This window comes from Mesoplodon bidens, assembly GCF_964165515.1.
Source record: "Mesoplodon bidens genome assembly, chromosome: X".
NCBI classification, from domain to species: domain Eukaryota; kingdom Metazoa; phylum Chordata; class Mammalia; order Artiodactyla; family Ziphiidae; genus Mesoplodon; species Mesoplodon bidens.
Window position 1 is genome coordinate 58,294,252 of NC_138163.1, and position 18,380 is coordinate 58,312,631.

At 37.4% G+C, this 18,380-nt stretch overlaps 1 protein-coding gene across 1 annotated transcript in view; it reads right to left on the reverse strand.

Annotated features, from left to right (window-relative positions):
- The window catches only part of DIAPH2 (diaphanous related formin 2), an 897,118-nt gene that overhangs the window by 118,934 nt on the left and 759,804 nt on the right, over window positions 1-18,380 (reverse strand). The window lies entirely within an intron of this gene.

The following is an 18,380-nucleotide window of genomic DNA, read 5'->3' on the forward strand; positions in this document are numbered from 1 at the left end:
AAATGCTTTAGTAAATTGCCAAAATCCCATGAAAAGTAAATGAATAATAAACTCATGATCTGAATGTAGATCTTCTGGAACCTAATCTAGACCTCTAAGTAAGTAAAACTTGGAATACACTGTTACAACTGCTTTGTTAAAACATTTATGGTATAGATTTTGATGATGAACAATATTTAACACTTGCAAAGAATAACAAAATTAATATAAAAAGTAAAGTTTTAAAATAGTTGAGTAGGTTACTTGACCTAACCAAGTCTCAGTTGCCCTCCTACTAAAATGGGGTGGAAAGAAACGGAGTTATGTGTGTTACAGCATCTGTTATGATAGCTGGCACAGAGCAGATCACCAGTAAAGCTATATTCCCCTCCCTGCCTTTTCCTGTTCTCTCTTCCTTGATCTTTGTACTTCATTCTCATTTCCCCTTTCTTCCTTTTCTTTCATTTCCTTTGCCAACCTTTATGTTTCTTGCTCTCTTTTTCATGAATTATTGTTTACTTTCAAAGACAATGTGTAGTTTAATACTGTAGAAAAAAAAGGTAGCGTATGGGCTAATATAATATTGAAGTAGAGCCTTATATTTACTTCAAAGGCAAAATGAACAACCCATAGGAAAGAATCTATTTCTAAATCATAAAAGATAAACAATATCAACAATATGGACTATATATTGGTATTATAATCACCAACTACTATGTTAAGTGTTTTATAGTAATTATCATATTTGATCCTCAGAACAACCTTATTAGGTAATAAGCATTGTTATGTACACATGATGGGTGAGGAAACTGGGTTTTAGAGAGCCCAGGGAATTTACCAAGGTTGACACAGCTAGTAATGGTGAAAAATGGATCAGAATCCAGTTTATCTGATTAAACACTGCTCTTTAACCATTATGTCTCTAGTGTTCAAATTTCAGTAGTACACACAAGAATGATTTGGGGCACGTATTAAAATGTGATTCCTGGGCACCATATACTGGGATTCAGTAGATCTGGGGTGGGGTCCGAGAATCTAAATTTTAATAAGCTCCCCAGGTAACTCTCATGCTGATTTTTTTTTACAGACTTTGAGAAATACTACCATCCATTATACTGACATAGCTAACATTGCTTTCTCCGTATGAATTTCTATGAGTCTTTTTAAAACAAGTCATATATTTGAGATTGCTTTCCCTTTTCTAAAAGTTATGATGCTCACTGTCTCACTGTAATTGAGAAACTTACCAGGAGAACAGAAATTGTGATGTGATGTGAAGTGAATGTATTGATATTTGCATAATGACTGCATATGTACGAAACAGGGTTAGTCTGATTCAATGAGGCCAGACAACAACAAGCTTTCTCTGTAGGTTTAAGTAAAGGCAGGTAGATAGGGAATTCAGAGAAGAGGGAAAGGAGAAAGGAAGGCAGAAGAAAAGAGAGGGCAGAAAAGACAGAACGGGAACACAGTAAAGGAGTAAGCTACTTTTGAACATAAATAACTACATTTCTCTCAAAAGACAAACAGGTTCTGATTAAAATTTGTGTTTTGACAGCTGTGTCTTTTATTTGGTTTTGTTTAGGTCCTCAAATTGATGACAGGGCACACAATCCAATTGGCAGTTGTGATTAAGAGGTCAGGCAGTGAATTCAGTACTTGAAAAAAAATCTCGCTCTCTTTCTAGTCTCCCCTTCAACTGGCACTTTAGTCTCCTAACTTATTCATATCAGCAGGAAGCAGTGGCCGAATACCGCCCTCCACACACAAATCTAAGGACAGGCTTCATTATTGCCTTTTGCTTCATGGAAATAAATTCAGTGACGTTTAGATAATCCAGGCACATATATAGCTTTTCAGTCTCAATTATTGTTTTCTTTTTCTCCTTCTGAGCTATTAATCTAGTATGAAAAGCTTAAAAAATTAAAAGGCCTTTTAGAAAAGGAATCACTTTTGTCCCCATACAAAAGAACAGCAAAAAAGGCACTCCCAAGGACAGAGTCTGTTAAAAATCAGATTATTTCCACCACGCTCCCCTATTATTCACCTGTCAGTAAAATATTTCCCCTCATTGTCTTGGTTTGAATGCCTATTTTTATCTGACTGGAGCTATATGGTCATTTTTTGTATTTATTACTAAGTTCTTTAGGTTTCCTCCCCATTCTACTCTCCCCACCCCAAAGCATGTTTTTCTGTTCTTAAAAACTGGGCCACATGCCTCTGAGGAGAAAGTAGTGCATTATTTCATTCCCACCTTTTCTTCTTTTTTGGCATCTCTGAGGCCTGCTATGCCCAGAAGTGCTTCCACTCAAGCTGGACCATCAAATCAATTATCACAGCAGTCTGCTTTCTAAATATGAATGGCAGTGAATGACAACAGGCCAGGCAAACTTTCAGCTTTGATTTGTCATTGGTAATGTAAATTTTTTTTCCTTGCCCCCTCCCCTCCTCCTTTTCCATCTCTCTCAATTTCTCCCAGTCAGTCTCTCCCTTTCCATCTCTCCCTCTCTCACAGATGTTTGAGAGGGTCCAGCCTTTCGGCCAAATTCTTCCCGCTGCTGTCTGCAGCTGCATTGTATCAAATCTTCAAATAAAAGCTTCACCTTTGTGAGTCAAAGTCACAAGAGAAAAATGGTACTGGGAGCCATTATTGCTATAAAATCTCTTCCTGCTAACCTCTAAGCCTGATTATGACTACACCTGAAGAAACAAGACAATGTTGCATCCTTATTCATTTGGGCTGTTTAAAATTCTTGCCTGCTCCAGTGTTTGAAGCTTCAATTGTTTTGTGCTTAATGTTGCTCATTTCATATCAAGTTTTTGGTTATGGGAAATACTTTAATTTTTAAAGTGTTATTATATCCTAGCTGTTTAAAAAGATTGAGGATGCCATAAAGAGAGAGACTGGTTTAAGCAAACTATAACTAGCTTTCCTAATGCTCTATGTGATCATGAATCCATCACTTTGGTGGGGAGGCCTGCAATTTCTAGTAGACTACAGTGCTTTAGTTTCTTTTCTGAAACTAGAAGCAATTCCTTTCATTGGTCAATGACGCCATACTTTTACCAATTATATTATAAATATTGCTTTTAAAAATGACTTCAGAGCAATAATGTAACTTGAAAATAACAGGCAAGAGAATTAATTATGCCAACCACTATTAACTAGAAATTCTGTACCAGAGTCTTAGAAGACAGATTGTCTTGATTTAGTCAAATAATGATGTGTAAGGCTATGCCTCGAATCAGTTAATTGCTGAATTAAGTTGTTGATTCTGTCATAATTAGCCCACCATAACTGAAAAATACTTATCACAACCTATTTTATGACATGCATATACTGCTCTTTGTGTACTGCAGGTGCAGGATAGGGATACAAGAGTATGAATTATAATCCCTATCCTCTAGAACATCTAATTGAAGAGGTAAGTCACACAGATATTAAAAAAAAACTATAACAAAGGATACTACTTGCTAAGTGCCAAGGGAATTACATAGAAAGCATAAATTATGTAATTGTGGGAAGCAGATTATTTCAAAATAGGGTGGTTGATGATGCCTTCAGAAGAGATCTGAGCTGTACAGAGTGGAAGCATGGATGAGGTTTTCATAGGTAGAGAGTAGGAAAGAGGTTATTCCACATGGGCAAGTAAACAGCTTAAATTGATTTATTCATTGTTCATTCTTTAAAAAAGTATTTCTGAGCTCAAAGATCCTTAGTATCTAACTGTATAAATGGTTAACTAAAAATGGACAAAGAAAACCTGCATAAAGTAGAAAAAGGTATATCAATAAATGGATGAGAACTCTACAGCACAGTCTTTCTGCTTCTTACCCTTAGGCTTGTGGGTATGAAATCCTGGGTCAAAGGTGGCTTTCAAGGGACCAGTACTAGCTATAACAAATAGGACTCTAGTTCAGGCTGATTAGAGCTTTTAGACGATAGTTCCTGATCTTTTAAGGAATTCTGAGTTGCCCCCAAAGATATCTTAATGGTCAATTTCCATCTAGATTTATAATGACGTCCTAGGCTGAGGGTGGATGTCCTACAGTGGTCTGGAGCTGTATCCCTTGGGGACTCTTCCTAGACTAGTGTCCAAACCTTCTATATTAGTTTCCTAGGGCTGTTGCAATGAATTATCACAAACCGAGTGGCTTAAAACAACAGAAATGTTTTCTCTCCTGGCTCTGGAGGGTAGAAGTATGAAATAAGGTGCTGGCAAGGTTGGTTCTTTCTGGGGGCTCTGAGGGATAATCTATTCCAGAGCTCTCTCCTAGCTTCTGCTGGTGGCCATCAATCCTTGGCATCCCTTAGCTTGTAGCTCCATCCTTCCAATCTCTGCTTCCATCATCACATGGCATTCTCCCTGTGGGTCTCTGTGTCCATACATGGCCTTCTTATGAGGACAACAGTCATTGGATTTAGGCTCACACTAATTCAGTACAACCTCATCTTAACTTTATTACATCTACAATGACCCTATTTTCAAATAAGATCATGTTTACAGGTACAGGGGAGGTTAGGTCATCAACATATCTTTTTGGGGGGATGCAATTCAATCAACAACACTTTTGGAGCCAGTTATTAAAGTATTATTCCTCTAAATAGGATTACATGATCCCAACCCAATGATTCATTTACCACATTTTTTTTTCTTTTGAAACATGCAAGTTCGTATGACATCTACACCTAATAAATAACCTGACTTTCAAATAAAATGGAATGTCTAATTTCTAAACTAGTTTAGTACTTATTACAGTTGTCTTTAAAATCTATTCTCTATTTCACATAGTGGGAGCAAGGTAGTGAACTCAAAGCTACATTAGGCCCTGTGGGGAGATAAGAAAAATGATAAAAAAAAAAATTGGCTCCTACTCTCATATAGTTTACAGCCTTGAGGTTTCACTGCATAGAATGTTGGCAATGTAAGGGATCATAAAGATCATCTATTCTACACCACTCATTTTAAAGATGAGGACTTTGAGGCCCAGAGAGGTTAACTAACTTGCCCAGGGCTCAAAAAGTTAATCGGGGAAATAGAACATGCAAAAGAAACAAATGAAGGGCACAATTTTAAAGAAACCCCACAATGGCTAGTATTCAGTTTTCATATACGAGGTATACACTGAATGGTGATGATGTGCCATAGAAAGATTTGATCGAAGTTTAGCAGTTGCATGCAATTCTGAAGCAGATGCCAAGGCTCTTCCTCCTCTCCTTTGTGCCGATCTCTGAAGCCTCCCAGAAAGCAAAGTGATTCCCTGACCTTTCTTTTCCTGGGGCACAGGTGTAGGTCAAGTTTCAGTTGTCTGGGGAAGCAACATCTTTACAGTAGAAAGGTAAGACAGGCTTTCATGACCGTGTTATTCTGTCTGGTGTAATTCTCTGATGACCACAAACGAATCAGGGAGAAGTAGCCCCCAAGGAGGGCGGAGGCTGGGAGGAAGGACTTAGGAATTATAGATCTGTCACAGATAAGAGAACTGTCATACGGGGTTCACTCTTTCTTGTTTCCAAAAGGAAATATGCAGTGTTATTAACTGATTCTAAAGGAAAAAACAAAAGGTGCATTGCCTACTTCAGATATAACTAACTGCTGGAATGCTTGCAAGGCACTGTCAGTCACAGCTCTTCTTTTCCTTTCTCCTTTTACGGAAAAGTTTGATATTTAAAAAGTGACTACCAAGAACGGAATTAAAATAACCAATCACTAGCGTTAAAGAACAGTGAGGTCCCATGGCATTCTTATCACAACCTAACTGAAGATTTAGCAAACCAAGAAAAAGTCTGGAAAAAAATAAGAAAAATTTATAGGAAGGAAGCAAGAATTTGTTTATCTTATCTTTTAACCAGCATTAAATCATCATCAAATGAGCCTAGTTTCCCTGAATTAATGGAGCTAGCATTTCATCTGACTTGCCTAATATAGGCACAAGCTTGTTTCTTGCCCATAAAATGTACAGGACTAAAATTAAAGTAGAAAAGCACCACTTTCCAAGCTTACTATTTTGGGATGTATTGAAAAATTAACTATGTTTCCACTAATTTATTCAATATTTCATTCAAAATATCCTTTACATAATTACATTTCTTAGAGCTAACTCTAAGAACTGCAATTTCAAATTAGGTGATTTCCAGTACACCTATATGCCTAGATGGGAATTAACACAAATTTTAGCATCATCAGCTTGAAAACAGAGCTGCAATGAAACGAAATAATGTGTTATAGATTAACATAAATGAATTTACATACTCAGAGATTCGAAGACATAGTAGAATGCCACATTTTCTTTGGGATTTTGAAAAAAGAATAAAATTTGACAGTTACCACCTCCATGAGTGTATAACTGTGGAATAGAATTTTTGACTTTACTAGCAACAAGCCTCACAAATTGAATGCTGTAAGTGTATGCACGTCATGATTCTTTGGGGATAGTTACACACTCGTGACAATACCAAAAGATGAATTCTCATGAAATGTTTTCACCTGATAGGAAAGTTACGATGCATGCTAACTTTGGAAAACTCCACAAATGATTGACTAACTAGAAGAGTCACTCTTCCACTTATCAGTGACTTATGCCTGGAGAGCTGAGTTTTTGGTCATTTATTATGTAGCTGAGGTGAGGAGCTTTTCAGTATTTTTTTCATTAGAAATCTCATGAAGATCTGTAATTGGAAAAAGTACCGAGTACCTTGGCATTAAATCTAAATTCTATAATAGTCCCTACACTGTACTTCAGTGGTCAAACACACACGCAGAAATCAATGCGAGATTTCAATAAGACATTGATAGGAAAATATAATTTCACATGACAGTTGAAATTGAAATGTACTTCAATTTGTAATTATTTAATTCACCTTCTGAACACTATAGAGATGATTCACTTGCATAACTTTTTCTTTCTAACACAATGGATTAACCTGAAAAGGATATATATATATATATATATATATATATATATATATATATATATATATGTTTTAACATCTTTATTGGATTATAATTGCTTTACAATGGTGTGTTAGTCTCTGCTGTATAACAAAGTGAATCAGCTATACGTATACATATATCCCCATATCCTCTGCCTCTTGCGTCTCCCTCGCACCCTCCCTATCCCACCCCTCTAGGTGGTCACAAAGCACCGAGTTGATCTCCCTGTGCCATGCGGCTGCTTCCCACTAGCTATCTATCTTACATTTGGTAGTGTATATATGTCCATGCCACTGTCTCACTTTGTCCCAGCTTACCCTTCCCCCTCCCCGGGTCCTCAAGTCCATTCTCTACGTCTGCGTCTTTATTCCTGTCCTGCCCCTAGGTTCTTCAGAACCGTTTTTTTTTTTTTTTTTTTAGATTCCATATATATGTGCTAGCATACGGTATTTGTTTTTCTCTTTCTGACTTACTTCACTCTGTAAGAAACACTCTAGGTCCATCCACCTCACTACAAGTAACTCAGTTTCATTTCTGTTTATGGCTGAGTAATATTCCATTGTATATATGTGCCACATCTTCTTTATCCATTCATCTGTCAATGGATACTTAGGCTGCTTCCATATTCTGGCTATTGTAAATAGAGCTGCAATGAACATTGTGGTACATGACTCTTTTTGAATTATGGTTTTCTCAGGGTATATGCCCAGTAGTGGGATTGCTGGGTCATATGGTAGTTCTATTTTTAGTTTCTTATAAAGTACTACTCATTCAATCAAAATAAATTAATTCTACAGCCCAGGTTTTTTTGAAGTCATATCTCACAGTACAAGTTCTGTACAAAAGCACCTTTTAAGCTCTTAAATATTGGTTGAATTTCAGAATTTCAGTCCTCAGACCCAGGAGACATATAATTTAATTAAGATTAGGCAAGATGCAGGCATCGGCTGTACACAATGGCGACAGAGAGGAACTTTAGCTTAGAGTGTTTACACGCTCACTATTACATTTCTATCACAAGCCCAAGCTGAACTTTGCCAGTTTATGCAAATCTTTAGCTCAGGGGAGTGGCTGATGTGTAAATTTACACTTCCACAACACTAACGTGTTAAACCACTACTCCTCTTGACTCTGTTTGAAAAGTACAGCTATAGTTTTGAACCAAATCAAAACACCACAGTAAATTCTGGGTATTTATATAGTTCATGACTTAACCCAAAATTCGAACATGACTTTCTCCATCTTTATGTTAATGTGTTGTGACTTATCTCCAGGTAGACTGAAATCAATGAGAAAATATGAACATTTCACTTAGAATGACAGACTTAGGAACTTCCCTGGTGGCGCAATGGTTAGGAATCCGCCTGCCAATGCAGGGGACACGGGTTCGAGCCCTGGTCCGGGAAGATCCCACATGCCATGGAGCAACTAAGCCTGTGAGCCACAACTAATGAGCCTGCGCTCTAGAGCCTGCGAGCCACAACTACTGAAGTCTGTGTGCCTAGAGTCCGTGCTCCACAACAAGAGTAGCCACCACAATGAGAAGCCTGCGCACCACAGTGAGGAGTAGCCCCTGCTCGCCGCAACTAGAGAAAGCCCACACGCAGCAACAAAGACCCAACGCGGCCAAAAATAAATAAATAAATAAATAAAAATTAAAAGAAAAAGAAAGAAAGACTTAGATGACAGGAAATTTCTCAAGTATTTATGTACTGGGTTCTAACAACACACAGTAAAGCTGCAATTGACTGAATTTTACATGGAATATGGTGCACGTAGGTGGATTTCTAACGTCTGCCTGATGACTCATGTACAGTGCTTTATTGTTTTAAATGGGTCATGTTGTTCACTCTGGAATACTAATGGTATTTTGTGATCAGTTCAGGAAGCCCTACAACCTTTCCCTAAATTACTGGGAGATGCAGCTTGACAACTGTATTTACTTAGCTAGCACAATAATTAGAATCTAAAACTTTCATTTCAAGATGGCATATCACCTAACTATATAGCTCTGTCAACAAGCCATTTTCTTGGCAAAGAACTGATTGATGGTTCATTCTTAACATGCTTGGAGAAACACATCAATAAGATAACCCATGCCTTTTTTCACTCTTTAATATCTACAGATAATCTCTATTTCAGATGACTCTAAGTAGCTAAACACGAATAAAAACGAACACCTTTCTGGCTCATTAAGGCAAGTGCTCAAGCTGTCATTAGCATTACCTCTCTGCAAATGCAGTATGGGATATGCAGTAGGCCTTGTCTGCTGCAGAAACTAATGGCACAAAGTTACCTTTTGACAGCAGGACTAAATTTACATACTTTACATATTCAGTGAGTAAAGAATAATTTACATTAATCAAATAGGCTATGTTTGGGGGACTTCCCCCTCCCCCATTTGAAATATACCTATGCACATCGCAGGCCTAGTCACCCAGGACTGCATACTAAACGAATTAATTGTGCCAAAGCCAAAGGGGGCCTTTTCTCCTTATTTAATCCTACTTATTTTCTAGAGTGCAATTGTAAACTATGCCTCCAAAACAAGTCAGGCCTGAAAAGATGAGATGCTCTGGTTTTCATCCTCAGACCTGCTAGGCTGACTACCTGTCAGATAAGGTTGAAGGCAGGATTATGCCTTGAAATGCTGACAAACCACAGATTTTTATCACTAAATCAAACCTGCTGGGTTTAAACTCTGTGAACTTTAATGATTTCATATTTAATTAAAAGAACGAGATTAAACCCAAAGTGGAGGAGTGAGGGTTCTGGCAAAAGAGAATCAGGGAGTTGTTGGGGATGAGACTTCATTTTCACAAATCAAATTTCTCATTTGTAGTAAAGCAAGGTTTCCATATAGAGGAGATTCCAGGAATCACTGGGCTGCACAATACTGGAGGTTATTTAGTCTATCCCAGAATGATAATCATCTACCCTGTTCTTAAAAATCTCCACAGGAAGAGGTTCTGCATGTGTTTAGAAGGTTTCCAGCTGCTAAGGGCACAACGTCAGTTTACTGGAGATGGAGAAAATAAAAATTGTACTTCAGCAAGTAAAAGGCAAGAATGATCTGTGCTCCAAAGGTTGCTTTTATTGTTTTGTTTTTTTTAATGTAAAGTAAGACAACATAATTACCAGTCCTTTCAGAGTATCTTGTTTCATAATGGAAGAGTCATAAGATATTGAATTATTTAACCAGTAAGTACTCACTGATGGTCTACTCCAGCACTTGGCACACTTTCTCTGTAAAGGGCCAGGTAGGAAGTACTTTAGGCTTTGTGGGCCATAGGGTCTCTGTCACAACTGTTCATCTCTACTGTTGTAGCCCCAAAGCAGCCATAGACAATAGATAAATGAATGAACATGGCTATAGCTCAGAAAACTTTATTCTTCTTCTTGTTATTGTTTTCAACCATTTACAAATGTAAAACTCATTCTTAGATTTGGGGCCAGATTTGCCCTGTAGGCCAAAGTCTGTCAACTCCTGGTCTAGTCTATATTTAAATCATTATGTAGGGGAGAGAAAATAGTGTCAAACATGGCCACTTTTCATAATGGTTGGAGAAACAAGGATAAAAATCTTAAAAGACTGGCTAATAATACAGTAAAGGGCTAAAGCATGTAGGACAGCCCATGTGGGCTAAAAGAACAGGGGTGAGGGGGACATGACTCTGTGACAGTAGAACAGTCAGAACGGGACTCATGTATCGACTAATTGTACCAGAAAGAACTAGCTGGATTAATATAGATGGAGAAGAGAAGAAAAGATAACTCCAGGTGAGAGAAATAATATGAAACAAGATAGAGGAACATGAATTAGCAGGATTCATTTATGGAGAAGTAGAAGAAAGGCCTAATGAAGTAGTATCAATTGGAGAAATTCATTGGCTCATTCAATAGATAATTTTTGATCACTTCTGTGCCAAGCATTTTACTAATATTAGAGATACTGTGACAATTTTAAAACTTACGTCAATCCTCAACATCTCATTCATTTACATTTAAGGTAGAGATCTGTGATTTAAACCATAAAGGGAATCCAAATGCAAAATAAAAATCTCTTTGTGACCCACCCAAGGCCTGATCAGTTAAGTGTTCACACCTAACTTCCTCTCCTAGAGAAATGGCAAAATCACGGAAACTTCCTATGAGTAACTTCCAGGGACCCTTTGAAGATTATAATTTTCAAAGGGATTATTATTTTATTGGCTTAATTCACTGGAACTGGACATAGTGTCATTAGCCCTAACAATGGAAGCCTTTTCAGCAGTGAAGTAAATTACTATGGAAAAGCCTGAAGTATTTTTCACCAGAGATCTTTAAGAAAAGGATTTATATCTACCTGCATGAGATGACTCAGGATCACTAATGCCTAGAGCACAGCATGAATTTTCAACTCTATGATTTGAAAACTCTTAAAAGTATTCCAATGACTATTTCCACAAATTAATTACTCAATTCTTTAAAAATGTAATGGTGTTACTAGCCTTATTTGAGGCCAGAGCTAAAAATTCAGCTACAAGTGTTCCTAGGAGTATGATGGAAGAAAATCTGAGCGATCTCATAAACCTTTTGCATGAGCCCTCAAGTGAAAGGCAACGTTGCAAGGAAATAGCAGAGCGTGTGGTTTGGAATTAGACAAACTAGACAAACTAGGCAAATTAGAACTGGTGTTCAGATTCTGATTCAACTGCTCACTAGCTGTGACCTTGGCCAAGCTACTTCTCTAATCCTCTATTCCTTCTCCTGTAAACTTGAGAAAATAAAAGCTAACATTCCAGAATATTGTGAAGATGTAGTGAGATGGTTACTAATACAGTGCCTTTGCAGAAAGAAAAGGGAACTGGGTAGAATGAACAGCTTGTTTTGCCATTTGATTATCTTGAAAAGTCACGTTGTACAATCATCCCATCTTGTTTAAAACAGCTCTTAGGCCAGTAGCCGATCTTGGATTAGCCCTTGCTGTGCAAGGATGATTTACCATTGTAGAAAAGAAGAAATAAACAAAAAGTCTTTGAAATATGCAAAAAAAAGAGAGATAAGTGTTATACTGTTCCTGGAACACTGAATAAGACAAAATGATGAACAGTACATTTATAATACGGGCTCAGGATAAAAATGAGATTATAGATTAGACACAAATCACATTTTTATTTCATTGGTTATTATGCAGTTCATGATGAATGTGTTACACATAAAAGGAACAAACTGGTTATTGCCAGCATTCCATCCCAAGCTGCATTCTTGCTTCTTTCTTTGGAAAGTAGTAAGTTAATGAATAGATGCTATTTTCTATGATACGGATGTCCTTCACTATTAGAATCTATTGAATTCAGCAATGAATGCATATTCATGAATGTGCACTCTTCTCAAAACAGGGATTTAGACAGTCTACTTCATTAAACATAAGTTTATTTTTCTTCCAGGTGTCAGCCAGGGAATCAACATTTTGGTCAGTGGCCTTTTCTTGATGTTTGTCCTAATGGATGCCACCTGGAAATAAAATCAACTTATGTTTAATGGAATAGATTTTCTAACTCTCCGTTCTGAGAAGGCCATTATTTCAGGAAGAAGTAATTAATTCTAAATATCAGAATTAAAACATAGATTCATAAACATAACTAGCTTAATTTGGTGTTGATTAAAACAAGAGTTAAACAAAAACTACATAATTTGCATTTTATTATTTATTCACATTATATTGATGATGCTAATAATTACAGCCTGCATGCCATCATCCACTTGTCATTTTCTTAGGTGAACTGTTTATTTTGCTAATCCTACTGGGGTTTCTTGCATATTTGATGAGGCCAACTGTGTCACCCATCAGTCTGTTCGAGTTACAACAGGTATACACAACACATTACCTTTGTGTTGATCTAGCGATCAAAACTCCCGATCACCTAAATGGTTAATAAATATTAGCTAATGTGTTAGTGTTAAATAAAATGTGTACATAAAACCTAACAAACTGCATATTCAAACTGCATATTCTTGGTTTCCTTTACAAGTAATGATTCAGTCTTAAAAAGCCCTTTGAAGTGTTATATTCATGCTCAAGCAATAGATATACCAAAGTCAAACATAAATAATACAGGCTTGCTAAATAGAAAACAATACACCTTGACGATATGGCTGAAACACAAGAAATAATTTTGTTAAATTTTGTTAGACCAAAAGGAATGGGGAATGGGGTGGTAAAGACCATATATATGCTAGATTCACACAGTAGTTTCTGTTTTGGGTGTTCAGTTAAGACCAATCAACATCTGAGCACCTTCTGTGTTTCCATTGCTGTGGTAAGATACTGGGGCTACTCTATTCACTCTAGGTGACAATGATGATTACAAAGAGGACAGTGGCAGCCATGCTCATAAGTGACTGTGGCCAGAGGCTGACATTTGGAACATTATAATGGCCTAAAAAAAAAAAAAAAAGTCTACTCCCTGGTATGGACAATGTGACGGCCGTAGGGATACAATGTGGAAAAATCCTAAGTGGGAAATTTTTGCTTCTATTTTTCTTTTAAAGTATTCTCCTGCCAGCTTGATCTGACTGACAGCTCTTACAGACTGACCTAATGAACCTTCAGCCTGGGAGCCTTTGCATATTCCCTGATAAGCAGTGAACTCAGGTTTTACTGTAGGCATCATATCCTAAGCCCCACTGATCTGACTAAAGTGGCACGGCCTCCAAATACCACCACAAATAGTTAGTGAAGGCCAATCCCAGCAGAAATGTTGTCAAACTGATTTTTCAGCTTTTCTAGTCCCTCTGCAAATCAGCTCAAATCACATTGTTCCAGGTATAGATGAAGCATCTAATTGTATATCCCCATAGAAAATACATGGTCTCTGCTAGAATTTTCCAAAGGGGTAAATTATGGCATATGAAAACACCAGAGAGACACAAGGATATATGCAAAGTATCTGCTTATTCCCCTATAGACTGTGAAATATATTTTAAAGTTTAAAAAACTCTACCATTTATCTTATAGTTATTTTATTTTTCTGTTTCTTCCTTAGCTATTAGAGCCAGCTTATAAATGTACAACAGGTAAGACGAGTCATAAGGCCAGGACAGGAATGAGTCAGGACTGCAATTAACACCAAAAATGTGTCCTGTACAAAGGGAGTCCCTGGGTCACCTTTAGAAGGAGTCTTCTACACTGCATATCTTAGGTATTAAAGGCTAATTCCACCAGTAAAGTGTGCAAACCAGTATACTACTCTATTAGACAGAAGGAAGACAGTGCATTGGTTTCAGATCTTTGTGCAACAACAACAAAAAGGAATTAGTCTAACTATTAGTAGTTTCCGAGAAATAACGAGTGACTTACCTTGGAATTAAATGAGGATCATGGGACTTTACGGTATGGAAGCTGTGATTAACATTTCAAACTTCAGAAACCACTTTTATGTTGGACTTTTCCTATGAGTTATTCTTAAATTAAGTAAATTGATTGCTCTAAATCTTAGATAAAGGGCGTGCTCATGGGATTATATTTAGATAGAATTCTAATTGTAGCTTTAAAATGGTCTTTCATTCCTCTTAGAATGACTAATCTAGACACTCATTTAAAAAAGAGGGAAATGGGGGCTTCCCTGGTGGCGCAGTGGTTGAGAATCCGCCTGCCGATGCAGGGGACACGGGTTCGTGCCCCGGTCCGGGAAGATCCCACATGCCGCGGAGCGGCTAGGGCTATGGCCGCTGAGCCTGCGCGTCTGGAGCCTGTGCTCCGCAACAGGAGAGGCCACAACAGTGAGAGGCTGGCATACCGCAAAAAAAAAAAAAAAAAAAGAGGGAAATGAAGACATTTTAATCTATAGGAAAAGAGAAAAAATATATACAACACTTTTCTCAAATCACTTTTCACATACAGCATATTTAACCCAATGATTTTGCATTTGTCTGCAGAAATACATACAAACATATCTACACACGCACACACACACATTTAAGCTACACAGCTGTCATGAAAAGACAGTGTCTAAGCACCAAAATGAAACCAGGTCCATCTATTTTGCTGAATTTCAACTACCCCATCTGGAGCTTCTGCCTGTATTTGCAGCACTGATTGTGTTTAACTATGGCAAAACAACAACAAAAACAACAACAACACACAAGAATTAGTTAAACTGTCTGGTTCAGGAGGAGATCCATGGCAAGGTGTTCTTTTCCTTCTTCTCAAAGCTCTAAATTCATCTACTTAATTTCTTGTGTGTACAAAGCACTTCAATCTATATTTTTTCTATGTGGGCATAAGAAAAAGTATACTGATCATGGGTCAGAGTAGCTGACCAAATTATTTTAAGTCTCATAACTGGCTAACTACGGACTGAACTGGGCATTTGTATTTTGTATACTTTCTTATAATTTTGATACTATAAGTCATGTGAATGATTTTTTAAATAACCTCCATGTGTTGGTAAATGAGATCTATCCTCATTAACGTAGTTACTTTGGGAATTACAGAATCAAGTAATGATGGTGTGAAACATTTGTGAAGTGCCTCTTTGGGATATATTTAGAGTCAGCCTCACATTCTTCCGAATAGTCTCAGTGACAGCAAATCTTTGATCTTTTGTAGTGGGTTTGAGTTTTGGAAAACAGATGAGTATAGCCAAATAGAATAAATAAGCTGGGTAATTAAGCCGTGTAATACTAATGTTTGGTTAAAAGCTAGGTGCGACTATAAAGAAATGATACTGAATTTCTTCTTTAGCTCAAATCATGGTACTTTGAAGAACATTTATTGGGATAAATTAATTCTTTTTTGTTTGGTAATAAAAGCAATATATTCATTAAGATATAATAAACGCATATAGGTACATGTGTGTGTGCATGCAAGTGGCAGAATTCTAAAGCTAGACAGGATCATTTATCTTACAGATAAGGAAATGGAGGCCCAGCATTTTCTATTCTCCTAGTGAAGTAGCCAGCATATAGTAAAGTGCTTATTAAGTGGTAAAATATTATCTACGCAGCCAAAACAATGATCTATGGAGAAATACACAGTATGTTTGAAAACAGCATTAGTGCTAGGATGATGGGTATAGCAAACAGACCATTTGCTTGCCCTTCCTATACTTGAAGAATCTGCTCTTCCAAACAGTAAGTGCAAGAGGCAACCATCCTATGGACCCTGTGATCTTATCCCTCCCTGGTTGATTGTACACAGGTTGGACACCCTACTCAAGGGGAATAAATCCATAGGCTAGGCTGGGCCAGTTAGATTCTGTCACAAGAATCTGCACTCAAAGGGACCAATGTCACATAAAGATAGGCACTTGAAGAAAGGGTCACGCTGTATCACAGCTGTGGCAGTCATGTTCAAACTAAGGAAACCAATGAAGAAAAAGAGGAGACAGAGATGAGTGAGACCATGGAAGGTCAGAGAAAGCAACTTATATTTCTAACTTGCCAGTTCTGGTTCCAGCCCAAGGCACACTGTGGTCTAACTGTTGTTTCCTGTCCTTGGATGCCCAAAAGGTCACCTATCATATCCTTGGAGAAATCCCCCTTCACTCAAGCTAGCTTGACTAGATGTCTCTTCCTTTTAACTAAGCAAGCCCAGAGACAATGTGTTATTGGGCTACTATTCCCTCTTTTAGCTTTTTAATAAAAAAATTAGGAAAACAATTTTTAAACTGTTCAGGGAATGGCTGAATGCCCAGAAAGATTAAAGTGATTCCCTCCCAGTCATTCACATAGCAGCAAGTTAGAAACCAGATCTCCAAACTCACCACACAGTACCTATCAGTAGAGTATGCCATTTCAGAGCATAGACCTGGGAGCTACATGACCTTGGGAATCTTACCTAACCTCTCCTTGCCTCAGTTTCCCCCTCTATAAAAGGGGGTATAATAATAGTACTTAATAAATAGGGTTGATGTGAGAAATTAGTTATCATATGACACAAGTAGTAATAGCTGATTGAACCTGTGTAGGAACCTGACCTAAAGGGCAGTCATCCTAGGCTCTGGCACAGAAAATATAGGAGGGGTTAGGTGCACCAAATAACATTCATCACACAGGAATATGGAATTGGGACCCAAGAGTCTTTGTCAGGGGGTAGAAGGGGAAGTTAGATTGGGATAAGTAAAGTCTCCCTCCAAGCACAGGATAAGCAAAGTACTCCACTTCCCCCCCCCCCAAAAAAAAGCCCATGAACTCATGCTGTGGAGGACCTGAGAACTACTTGGAATATAAAACAAAGATCCCACTTCTGGGGATCTGGATCTAGATGTACAACATTTCTTGTCCTCAATTCCCTTGAGCCTCTCTGTATCTCTTCAATAAATACTCAGTTTAAATAGTTTTTTGTTTCTTGAAATCAACAGAGACAAAATTAAGTAAAATACTTATTAATATTAGCTTACCTTTTAGTATGAACATTAAAAGTAATGACATACACAGGGCATAGGCAGTCAGGGATGGCCCACATGCTTTCCATCTCAAACATGTTTTTCCAGTGTTCTTGCACTCTTTTCCTGCATTGTCAACACAATACCCGCATTTCTCTCTTTCTGGGTAAAAGTGCTTTATCACCACCTTATCACCAGGAACTAAATGGCACAGGTCTTAAGAATGAGTAATTAATTATTCTATATCCATTCAGAGTCATTGGATTCATTTTGTTTAACATGATAGAGAATAGTTTAAGCCTACATTCTTCCAATTAAAATGTGAAAATGTTCCTTACTGAGACCAAACTCTAGCGTATGTTCTATAATTAGCACCTTGAAAATAATTTTTAAAACAGCAAACCAGCAACCTGAGCACAAACCAGAAGAAAAACAAGACGACTGCAAATTGTAAACAACTTTAGATGATTTATAGGGAGAGAATTCTACAAAGCTTCCTTAATGTCAGGATATAAACAGTTTTTAGTGCATTTAGTTAAATGATAATTATAAAACTCATTGAACTGAATGAGAATCAGGATTGTCAGATAAATGCTTGTAAGGGGTTAATTAATTCATATGAACCGCACAGCTCAGCTGAAAATGGGCTCATTATTCTAAACCACCAACTTTGTTTCTTAGTACTGTCCTTTCTCTATCAGATTCACCCTGTTACAACCCCATCCCCAGTAGCATATGTCAGGAGATAGAAATATTTAAAAGGAAATGTGAGCTAAAGGCATTTTACAAGGGTACATCGGGGGGTACAAAGATGTCTGCTGGAACACTGAAATGGAAAGATCATTTATTAGTACACCATGGTTCATAACATCCCAAAGGGTTCAATATTTTCATTAAACACACAAACAGACCCCCCTCCTCCTTTTCAAACGCCTCATTACAGCTAAGCCTGGAGCTCTTTTCTTAAAAAGCTTTCCTCTGAAATTATTAATAATTTGAAGTTCCCTACAGGCCAAGAGTATTATTACAGTCAAAATGCATCAATATGTATATATACTTATATATTCTCTTTTATGCTATTTTAAATAACAAAGTA